Source organism: Anopheles aquasalis, chromosome 3 (genome assembly GCF_943734665.1).
Source record: "Anopheles aquasalis chromosome 3, idAnoAquaMG_Q_19, whole genome shotgun sequence".
In the NCBI taxonomy this organism is placed as follows: Eukaryota; Metazoa; Arthropoda; class Insecta; order Diptera; family Culicidae; genus Anopheles; species Anopheles aquasalis.
In genome coordinates, this window is record NC_064878.1 from 31,719,829 (window position 1) to 31,731,282 (window position 11,454).

Genomic DNA, 11,454 nt, shown 5'->3' on the forward strand with positions numbered 1-11,454 from the left:
CATTGCCATAGTGACCAATCGCGGTCTGAGTGAAAATTGTTGTTTTTAAGAACCAAAACGGGAACGATCATGTTCGATCCGGAATTTCCGTTCTTTTAGAACCCTAGAACGAGCCTATTTCGATGGGAAATTCTCGGATTTTATGTTTAAGTTATGATCAGCAAACACTTAGCGTGATTAATTACAAGTTCATGGATTTCTTCTGACGAGCAGTATTCTTAATTATTTAAATTTAAGAAATAACAGTACACATGAAGTGTGTACGAAAGAATGTTCCACGTTTTTGGTTTCGTTTCATTTTTAGGTGATTGTGATTTTATGGAAGTTGTTCACTAGATAACAGTGATGCCCATCGATAGGAAATCAAACAAAGCTGAATTTGTTCGATTATCACGATAATGAGACATCAAGCCCGCTGCCTTAGCTAAATATCACAAAGAAACGAAAGGTACATGATGGACTGAAAATATCTCTAATAATAGTAATAATGATAATTGTCCAAAAACACAAAAAAACACAACTGCTTCATTACAGGCGGTTTGGCATATAAAATCCCTTCGAGATGATACCGGTGCTGAAAGCTTTAATTAAAAATGGGTAAATGATAACATACAGAAAAACGTCCAATTCGTACAATATCGTGATGATAAATTAGATCGGGTTGATAATGTATATTTATCTGCTCTTGTCGCGGATGTACATAAATGTAAGAGAGGTTATCGCGCATAAATCACAAGTACTCATGCGTCATACTGATCCGCTTTCAAATACTGTTTACGTTTTATCAATCAAAATAATTTGCATGTTTTTTAAAGGATTCGAACGTTTTCAGTTTATTTTTTGCCTATACATAAGCCAGGGATAGACGAAGCGTAAATTCTAGCGCAAACTCCAAATGTAATGCCAAAAAGTTTACGCTTCGTGTTGCAGACATAATCGCATAAACTTTACATCATGCAATTACATTAAATCACATGTGTTTTTAACCACATAAAACATAAATCGACGAGATAAGTTGATTTCTGAACATCTTTTTATATATTTTAAGATGTTGTTGCTGTATATTAGCGATTGTAGAACATTCAACTCTTCATAACGCTAAGCTTCATGTTGGTGCCGAGTTTACGCTTGCTTTAAAGCTTCGAGGACCTATAATCTTTTTGGCATTACACTCTGAATTTATGCTAGAGTTTACGCTTCATGTATCCCCGGCTATATAGTTCAACACTTTTGCGTAATACTTATGGAAAATAGGGAAAGTAATTATGTGTGACTTGCAGGTAGAAAAGGTGCTTAGAACACATCATATACGCCCATTTAAATACAGTTAAATGCAAAGAGATTTGGCCAGACCCATCTTTCTACGAGGTGTAATGCATTGAAGTAGCGAAGAATATAATGGATACAGAAAAAAGTGATCGAAACTGCGAGAAAAACGAAGAATGATCTTCGCGTATACCCGCAAGGAAGGGCGCACGAGGCCCATGCCTTGTCGAGAGCTGAGGAAGGGACGAATAAGTCTCTCTTTTTATCTTAAAATGTTATCATATACCAAAGTTATCGCAACCATCGTCACAAAACATCGGGGTATCAGTCATCTCGAGATCACAAGGAATGAAAGGGTTCAAGTGATAATTGCACATGATAATGGCATTGGTCATTTATTGCTTTTCCTTGCTTACGCATAAAGCAATCAGAAAGGAACCCCTATATAGCAGCACAAAAATCGGCATCAGCGGTGGGTCGGAATTGGTTGCCCAACCAGCATTTGTATGTTAAGTGCACGTTGAAGGTAACTACCGAACATTGCGGCGGTCGATGCTGCTAGCCAGAGCCAGAACCCGTCTGACCAGGCTCCATAGTGAGAAGACGGCTAATGAGCTTGCCGCTATAGTGAGAAGGAAGAAAAACGTCAAACACGAGATTCTCAGTATGGAGCTTGCTGCTGGCGGCCTTTCTCTCTGTGTGAGGCCGTTCGCTCCCGCAAAGAACGATTCCTCTCTCAGTATGGAGCTTCGCTGTTTAGCGAAATTCTCAGGGTGTGTGAGTCGCATGCCGCCGTTGATTCCCTGTGTGCCTGCGAGCGAGTGTGTGCGCCACTCGCGGCGAACAGCTGTATGCTCTCGTATGGCGTGTATGATCGAGCGAGAGAGGGATATCGCTTGCCTTTTCTCGCATGGGACCGCGGCTTCGGAGACCGTTTCAAACTATTTTAGTTTTTATATGTTTTTCTCTAATAAAAAAAGGAATTTGAATGTAAAATTGTAGCTATTTAAATTGTTAATGATTTAGGTGTGATTTGGTACCAGATAATCGTTGGTTTGGCCTGTAAAAATGCCGCATCAAGCTGCAGAAGTCGACTCAAAATCGTTTTCCAAAGTTCCTTTTTCATACATTTAGGCAAGAATTGTTGAGCCGGATATTGATTGTTTAGTATTTCTTAATCTTATTTAAACCTGTCCTGTGTATGAGAAGAATTGTAGAACAATTCCTTCCTCAATCACATGTTGGCCGTGAAGTGGTTTGTAACTCTTTTACCCTCGTTCCGCAAGCTGATAGTAAAGATCTATACTTCTTGTACGAACGATGAAACAAAGGATAATAAAGCACTCCGATTCGACAAAAGTGTAACTCTTTTTCTAAATTAGCTGAACATTCAGTCGCAGATTAAAATGCTTCGTTAAGGGGTTTTGTTTCCAAGCAAAAGTAATTGGGAAAGAACGATTCTATCGAGTGCACTACAGAACAACGATGGTGCAAACCCGGTAATAATTTCGGCAATTCTTTTAGCACATTTCTCGAATCAAAACGGTACATTCAATTTTCCCTAATCAACGCACTCTTTACTCTTGGCTATGCCTTTGAGACCAGCCGGGCTGAAACAAAGGTTGCTTTACAGAATCAAAGAGGAATACGCAAGAGCAACAATAGAGACAACGTAATGCAATATTAGTAGTCTAACGAAACATCGATAGATGTACCTTAGCGGTTAGAAACGGCTCATGAAATACTTCTCGCTTTTTAATAGTGGTATTTGTGTTTTATATCCTGCCTGCTTGCAGACGATCGTACGTAAAACAGTCGGCAACTGCACTTTGTGCGTACCGTTTTGGGGTTGATATAAACTATTAGATGATATTTCAGAAGGCCAAGGCCAAGACCGCTCGTCGGTTGTATCACCTGATAAGAATATTGTCACCACTGAGCCAAACTTGTGCGGCCCTCGTTGATACAGCGCATGTCCTGTTTCAGAAATCGAGGATTGTTGAAGCCAGGATTGAATGGACGCCAATAAGTAAGATTACCTTTCACATCACAGACAACAGCGTGAGCAACCTAAAAACGTGGCTGCATCTGGATATTCTTAACAAAATTGCAAGTGTTTCCTTACATCCCTTGGTTGCCTTTAGCACTAGCGACATTTAAAACAATTCTGTGACTTGGCGCCGCTATTATGCAATTTGGCACGGACCATTCTTAGTTGAGAAATGCTTTTCACGAGTTCAAAGACTGTTACCAGAAGTAGATACCGTTAGTGCAAAGCACACTGTTGTTGGAAACATTATTCTAAATAGCTCTGCTAAAGTAAACGTGCCGCCTATGAAGGATTAAGCGCAGCTCGGCGATGAATCTTTTGCTAAACGATCCTATTTCACAAACAGATTCAGACCGTATAAAGCGGGATAGATTTGTGCAAGACACTTGATGCGCAATTTTAGGAAACCGAGACAGGAATTTTTACTATAATCATCAAGAATCACCCCGAAACGGACACTGACGATGATATGGAAAGGAAGAACAGATATTTTTTCTCGGGCCGCTCCCTTGCCAATAAATCGCCCTTGAGTTGCCGCTAACAGTTTGAGCGTAACAACGTTTTCCTGCATCCCTAAAGGTACTTCTAGTTCTGGCAGCCACCCACGTTCCAGTTGATTATGTGTTACAATCGTTCCATGTAGTCTTTCAGTGGCCAAGCCGTACAGTGTGCCTTGTGCGGTCAAGCTTTGCTGGTGAAGATCGTGGTTTTGATTGATGCCATGTACGATCCTTGACATGGCATTCATTTGTTTTCAATGTAAACTGTGACTGGTTGAGCAAGCAGACATTGCGTCTCTTTGCAGGAAAAAGGACATCTTTATGCGCCTCAATTTGATCCCGATTGCGGCTGCAGCGCACCTGCGCGGTTCCAAAATGCCGACGTATTTCCTCTGCTTTTCCCACCGCCAATTACGCTACCGTTGCGAATAGCAATCGTACCTGACCAGCACGCAGTATCGTTTAACCTTATCATCCTTACAGCTCGCGCTAAACGGTCCATCCCAACGAGATGGGAAGCATGAAAAACCGCATCTCTATGCGGTAGGGATCACCGTGGAGCGCGAGTTGATGATCGAACAAACATTTGGGAAAAGAGCACAAAGAGCAAAACTATTCATCATGTGTGCAGAGCACTCTCCGTTTCGCATATTCTTATTGATATGCATACTTATCGATTTCAAGTTGGTAAAATTGTACACCGTGTTATTGTGCGTTTAAAGTGCTCCGCCACAAAGTTTGGTTCCGATCGCATCGACGAAATACAACCACATCGGCAGGTAAGTATGGTTCTCTCAATAAATAATCGCCATGCATTAATCGTTCTCTCGAATAATTCCAGCCGCGAAACACCGATCACGACTACCACCATCACACAGACACCGACCCACGGCCCCACAGCCATGACCGAAGACGAAGTCGTTCCCTCTACAGAATAACAGCTGTAGCACAGAGCGAGGGAAAAAGGGGAAAGGAACACAGAGAGAAAAAAGAGAAGCGGGAAGAGAGAGAACCGGCCCGGCGGCCGACCATTCTCTTTTTTTTTGCTCTCAACCGCAGCCACGAGCCACCAGGAAGCTGCTTCCTTTCTTCGAGCAGCTTCAGAAAAAGGTCGCAAGTTGGTAACAAAAACCTCCAGCCCCTTTGGTGAGAACGGGAATTGCGACCCACTTGCGACCTTTTTCCAAAGCACGTGCTCGGCTCGAATTTTGCTCGATTTTTTTCCCCTGATTTGCTCGAATTATGGTCGATTGGGAAGAAGTCATGAAATGTCATAAGAGGATTGCGAAGGGTCGTTTACTCGCTCATTTTGACAGTAAAATAAAATGTACTCACTAACGGCTGTGTTATGCGCTTAAAACTTATATATTACGTATATTCATGGGCCAGCTTCCTACAAAAACCAACGATTAAAAAGCACTGTATTCCGTTAGAATTTTGATGAATTCGTGATGAATCTTTGCAAACAGGTAATTCACTAAACCAATGACGGCATTTATTGTAGAATTAAAGGAATAATTAATTCAAAAATAAGACAAATTGCAAGCTTACAATCGACAATTTAGTGAAAAGTCTTATTCTGTATTCTGCATTTTATCTACATGATGATCGTGCATGAAGTTGCCGATGTTTTGAGCGCATCATTAAACGCTGTGTAGATAAGCAATTTTCGATCACCATGATAGTATCATTTACATTTATAATTAGTGTTCATCATTGTTATTTTTGTCACAGCTACCAGCTATTGTTGTAGCTTTTACGAACAGGTGATCATCAGTAAAGAAATTACTTGGAGCATTGCTGTGCGATATTCGGGATCGCAATCGAGTCATATATATATGTCATATGAGTTAAATAGCATAAATCCAATTCAAATAAACGTACAAAAAAATGGCAAATTACAGCAATGATGAAAAGAGAAAACGAATACTGACTCTAGCGAGGGAAATGAAACAGCTCGACGACCGTCGCGCACGAGACGGCAGACGACAGCTTTTGTTCGAATTATTTTCTTACATTGAATCAATAAAAATAGAGTTTTAAAGTCGCACAGTTACTCATCATGAATGGAGCCTATTTTTTACTTCCGCCACGTTTCTTAAATAATAAGTTGCGAAACATTCAACGAGCATACTGCAATTCAGTCTTGCGTACAAAACTCGATAGGACGACACTTAAAGCTACCAGTCTGAGTATGCGAGACTCGGTAGAGATTCGTTCCAATATATTCTTTTGGTCCAATTAATGATTTTGAAGTAAATGATATACCTGAGGTATTTTCAATTCAGTCGATGTTCATCGATATCAGTGACACTGAAGAGTTACATGATTAAGATAAGATTAAATACACAACGATTGTATCACTACCGCAATAACCACACAACAGTTACCATAGTCACTAAATGCTTTCATAGTTAGAGGGATGGAAATAGATTATCTCATCATACGTTTCGGCAGTGCGTGACAGCCGCATACGAAGACATTCTGAACGTCTTACATTTGCATAGGTAGTTAAAGAAAACATTTGTTTAAAACCATGAAACAAAATTGACCATTCAATATTTGTGGAACATGTTTCTTGATGAATGATTTTTCTCTCGCATCAGTCAGAAACACTTTAGGTATTAAGATCCTCTTAAGCATCAATTACCCTTGCACTGAACCGTCAAGTATTATGATAAGTAGATGCGCAAAGTAAACTACCGTGACCAATATCGTAACCATGGCTAAGCTATCTCAACCATTCGAAAAACTATGATTAAAGCTGGCCATCCTAAATGCGGTCCTTCGACGATCAAGTTGAACCAATAAACTAGAAATGCGAGTTGTCAATTAATAGAAATTTGCCTGGTGCTGAGCTATCACCATGGCATACTTACCCCGATTCTATTCAAATGTATCCAACCGCTCCTTCAAATCTATACTTACTTTTTATCAAAATCCATTCAACAGTTTCGGAGGAGTAGGACCAATCATTTGACACCATGATATGATATTTTCAAAAATAATTATTTAACAATTCCATCTCCATGGTACATAGTAGGTTTCAAATGATCAAAATTACAAATAATTACAATAATAATCGAAATATGCAATCCATTCCCGCTCAAAATAACCCTAAATGAACATGTATCATTGTATCATCATAAAATTTCAACAGAACGACGAGAGTACTACATACGCTGACAGTACCTAAACGTATCGAAACCCCGTTATAATAATATCGATGTTAACACTGAACATGAACGCAAATAAAATTGAAACACTGGAGAACACCATGTAGTAAAGCATTAATCAAAGGTTTGTTTAGATGCTAACATATTCAAAACACAAAACATAACTCATTCACTTTCTACTACGATTCCACAATCAGCATCTAATTGATTCGTCATCTCCTATTAAATCAGCCCCTTCTACTTCCAAGTATTTCTTTCTCCTAAATTCTAACGTTCTTGTCTCATGCCCTATTCATTCATCTTCATTTTAGTTATCTAATCTAATCGCATATTTTACCTAATCATTTGATAACTGGCGTTGCATTTTTTCATTATGAAGCTCCACTTAAACCATTCTATTTCGTTCAGGAAGATATCCTAACTCCTATTGTTTCTGCCTAACTAAAACTTGTATATTGCATGCTTATTCCCTACATACTTTTCTTAGCTTTTGGTTGCCCTATATCCATACTAAACCGCATCGCCAGCGTTAATCACCATCAATGTTACCACCACCAACCATTGCCATGAAAACCACGGAAGCGCCGGCACGACTCTAGATATTCCACATTGAAGTTGATGTATCTCTTTCTGTTGTTGACGATCTCGTTCAATTATATTTGCTGTATAGCGTTGCGCAAATGCTCTATTGCAAGGTATTTGAAGTTCTATAATTATTACACGCAGCGAAATATTTTTTTGCTGCCTAAACAGCAACAACGAGATAATTATTCATCGTTGTAGTATCCTTGCTAAATTGTTGTAGACTATGACGGTAATGCTGATCATCCATTTCTCCACGGTAGCTGCCATTTCGATCAGAATTCTTTCGATCAGTGATTTTCATTTATGAGATTGCCTGATCGATTTTACTATTAGCGCTATCCGAAACCTGATGCGCACTGCACAGTTTAAATCTTAATCTGCACTCGTTAAGTGACGGTTACAGGAACATGTGCAGGTCATTAATGTTTCCTTTGTTTCTGCTCTTATTTGGTTTCGCTGTGATGTTGTATTAGCTTCGGCTTTATCGTACGGTTGCTCGGTGAGTGATTGGAGTTCAGTTCGCTGGATGATCGGTTGTAATGGTGCGTTCTTTTCTTTTCGTTGCAAAGATCCATTGTACTTTGATGCTCTTTTGTGCTCTCAATCTGTGTGTCAGAGCTGTCCAAGCGTCAGATCCGAAGTTATCTGATGATAAATAGCTCCGGATTGTGATGTTTCTGTAGAACGTTGTCGGAGAACTCCTGATGGTGATATTGCTATAGAACGTTGTGTTCTGGTGTTTCCAAATTCAATTGTAGTGTTTTGTAATATTTTGTGGCAAGTTATGGCAGGACAGCATGGTTTTCTAGTCACAAAGGTTTTGGTGGATCATTGAAGTGATCAAGCTGAGAAATGGTTTAAGGATATAATCTTACCAATGCTCTTCATTCAATTCCCTGCACTATTATCCTAAGAACTATATGTCAACATATTTCCTAATACTATTCATAGAATATACAATTCCATCGTACAGCAGATTCCCATTGACGAAGCTAGTCGAAAACACTCTGCCATCATTGAGGGGTTTCGTGAAGGCGACGAAGAATTTGGGCTCCGTTTCTTTTTGATTAATTCTGTGAAATCAAAAGTAAAAATACACGCGTAAATTTCTTGAAAAATTACAAACAAATGTACATTTGAAAAGGCCTCTGCTGCGAAAGCAGCATATTTTTTTTACATATATAAGGACGGACGAGCCGTATGTTTGAGCAACAATATACATACCTTGAATTTAGATTAATCGTGCACGGCATCTTCTCGTTTGAAGTTGACATTCCGCTAGATGTTTCATGGGTGCGAAGAAGCGTTCTCTGATGGGGTGTGTTGTTGCGTCATGCTTTTCATGTCTGGTGATGCTGGGTCGATACGATTTCTGAACGATTCTTCTGAATTTTATCTCGTACTCGTTGTTGACGTTCACGTTGCCTTTACTTTTAAGTTGACGTTACATTGCAGTTTTCACTACATTATTCTATCTTTTGTTGTGTGGTCAAATCCAATCTTTTGTTCTGTAGTTCTTATTGTTGATGCAAATAACATTTCTTTACAATTGTCCGTTGCTGGTTGATAATATTCATTAAGAATGTTCAAGTTTCAAAGTAAAGCTCTCTCGTTTAACGCACATAACTTAAAAGAGTGTTGCAAGCGTCTTGAATGTATGATCTACTTTCGCGATTCTAAACAAATTGATTCAAACAGGCTAACTATCTAGCCAATCTATAGTATTAACATTCTTTCGTTATTGATCATTCAAGGGTCGACAAATGGTTGTTATTTTGATAATTTTGTGAACAATCCACATTTCTTTGTTTGAACGTTTCTAGTTTTGTTTTTAATGATTCAGAAAGGCACTCTTGTTTAGAGAAGAATCGTTACGTGTTATGTACTACTAGGTAAATGCTCTAGATGTTTAGCTCTCATGACTCACGTCAAGCAAACAGTATTATACTTGTTTTTTGTAGGATTCTTAAATCAAATTTTACAAAATCAAGAAGTGCTTCCTGATACTGAACCAAAATTTACTGAAACAGCAAATTCTTCTCCATATCTATGAATTCTACAAATACATCGTAAGAAGTTTTTGTGCCTTCTCTCGACAAGAAAACAGTGGACTAAAAACAGCAATAGAGAATAGTGACACAAACAAGGCGTAGGAGCCAGATATATAGTTACGTGCCAGCCAAGTGTACGTTGCCGGACGTTGCTACGGAAGTTATGTGCCAGTCAGCACATCATACACCCATAAACGAAACCGGAGCGGACACATACCAGCTACATCAACGCAGCGGCAGCTCCCACGGAACGCGGTAATACGATCCTGCGGCACATGACCGAAGTTACACCAAACACGAGTAAAGATGCACGTTGCAGCGCCGGACACTCCGGAATCGCAAGTTGGACAATCAGATTTAGTTAGTCTAGTTCCAGCTTTCATCCAAGTGTAAGGGTATTAGTACTGTATGGGTGAGAGTATGAGTAAGGGATTGTGGTGGAATCGCAAGAATGATTCCCTTGCAGCGCTTGGCTCAAGCGCAACATTGTAGAGCCGAGCGCTGTTGGTCGCGAACGCGCGATATGCTGCGATCAGCATATCGCGCAGTTGAGAGCGCGAGCGTGGGAACAACACTTGGGGGGTTCTCAAGTGTTGTTGACATGAACGAAGGAATGCGCTCGCTGCGGACTCAGAGGGAATCTGAGTCCCGTGCGACCACCGACCACACGAGAAGTGCTGACGCGGCTTGCTGCGCCAAGTCGCGTCGGTCAAACGATAATGTGAAATGAATAAAGAGTAGTCTTAGAAACACCACGAACCGAGCAAGTTCCCCCGCTCTATCCGAAAAGGTCCGCAATATACCCCACGGGTAAGTAAGAGAGTTCATCCCGGGCGGCTTGCAACACAGGATTAAAAAGAACGGAAAATAAAAGTCAGTCGTGGAATAGCAACCAAGCTTGAAGGACTCGTTCACTGTTGGCAAGTGGTGTCTAATAACGATTCGGCGGGTATAGTATATCCTACAAGCTGTAGACAGGGTCGATCGAAGAGTAAAGCCACGGGTAGGCCAAGATCAGTGAAGTAAAGTGCAGGTGAAGCCGATGAGCGAAACATCGCTCGAGGATTACGCCAGCGGCACAGAAGAAGTGCTGAGTAAAGTGACAATCCGGAAATTGCCCAAAATGAGCGAAGTGGAAGTTGTGATGGATTCTGAGCACCAACCCCAAATAATGAACTAATTAAGTTTGTTGTAAACAGTGCGTGAGCTAGGGGCCAGTGTGCGTTACGCGACGCTGAGTGCTGAAAGCTGAGGACTGAGTGTTCTCGCGAACATGATAAAAGGGAGGCGCGCGACAAATTAGGTTCTTTTTCGACAGCAACAGGGACTAATTTGTGGTCTTTTCTTTAGCTCCGCCACCCCAGGCAATTACCAATAAAGCTACCATACCGACAAATTCCCTGTTTCGAATCAAGAAGTTAGAATCAATTCTAACAAAGTTGTTTAGGCTGAAATCGAAACAATAAGGGCAAGCGGCCCGCAAATTTTAGGAATACAATTAGAGTTAAAGGAATACAATTAGAGGGTAAGCAGCGAGCAGCGATAAAGTCTCACTTCTGAGGGAAGACCCGTATCACCCTGCTCTTGAGCTTTATGTGAATATACCGGCCTCGATGCAGCCACGCCAAAAATTGCAGCCCACACCGAAGCGTCTTGCTTACTCCAAGTGCGACTTTACCCGATTGGAACATATGCTGCAATCAATAGACTGGGACTTCCTTGAAAGCGCCAGCTCGGTAGATATCGCGGCCACGATGTTCAGCTCCGCAATCACCTCCTTTCTGCCTCTCTGTTGCCCCTGGCAGCGGAAGCCTCTTTCGCCTCCA

The 11,454-nt window shown here is 40.7% G+C and overlaps 1 long non-coding RNA gene across 1 annotated transcript; it reads right to left on the reverse strand.

Moving 5' to 3' along the window:
• Nucleotides 1-6,806: 6,806 nt before the first annotated feature.
• Nucleotides 6,807-10,020, reverse strand: LOC126576982 (uncharacterized). Its single transcript, XR_007608307.1, has 2 exons — nucleotides 8,802-10,020; nucleotides 6,807-8,650 (listed from the first exon to the last, which is right to left on the reverse strand). It is a non-coding gene; the product is annotated as an uncharacterized LOC126576982 (long non-coding RNA).
• Nucleotides 10,021-11,454: the final 1,434 nt, after the last annotated feature.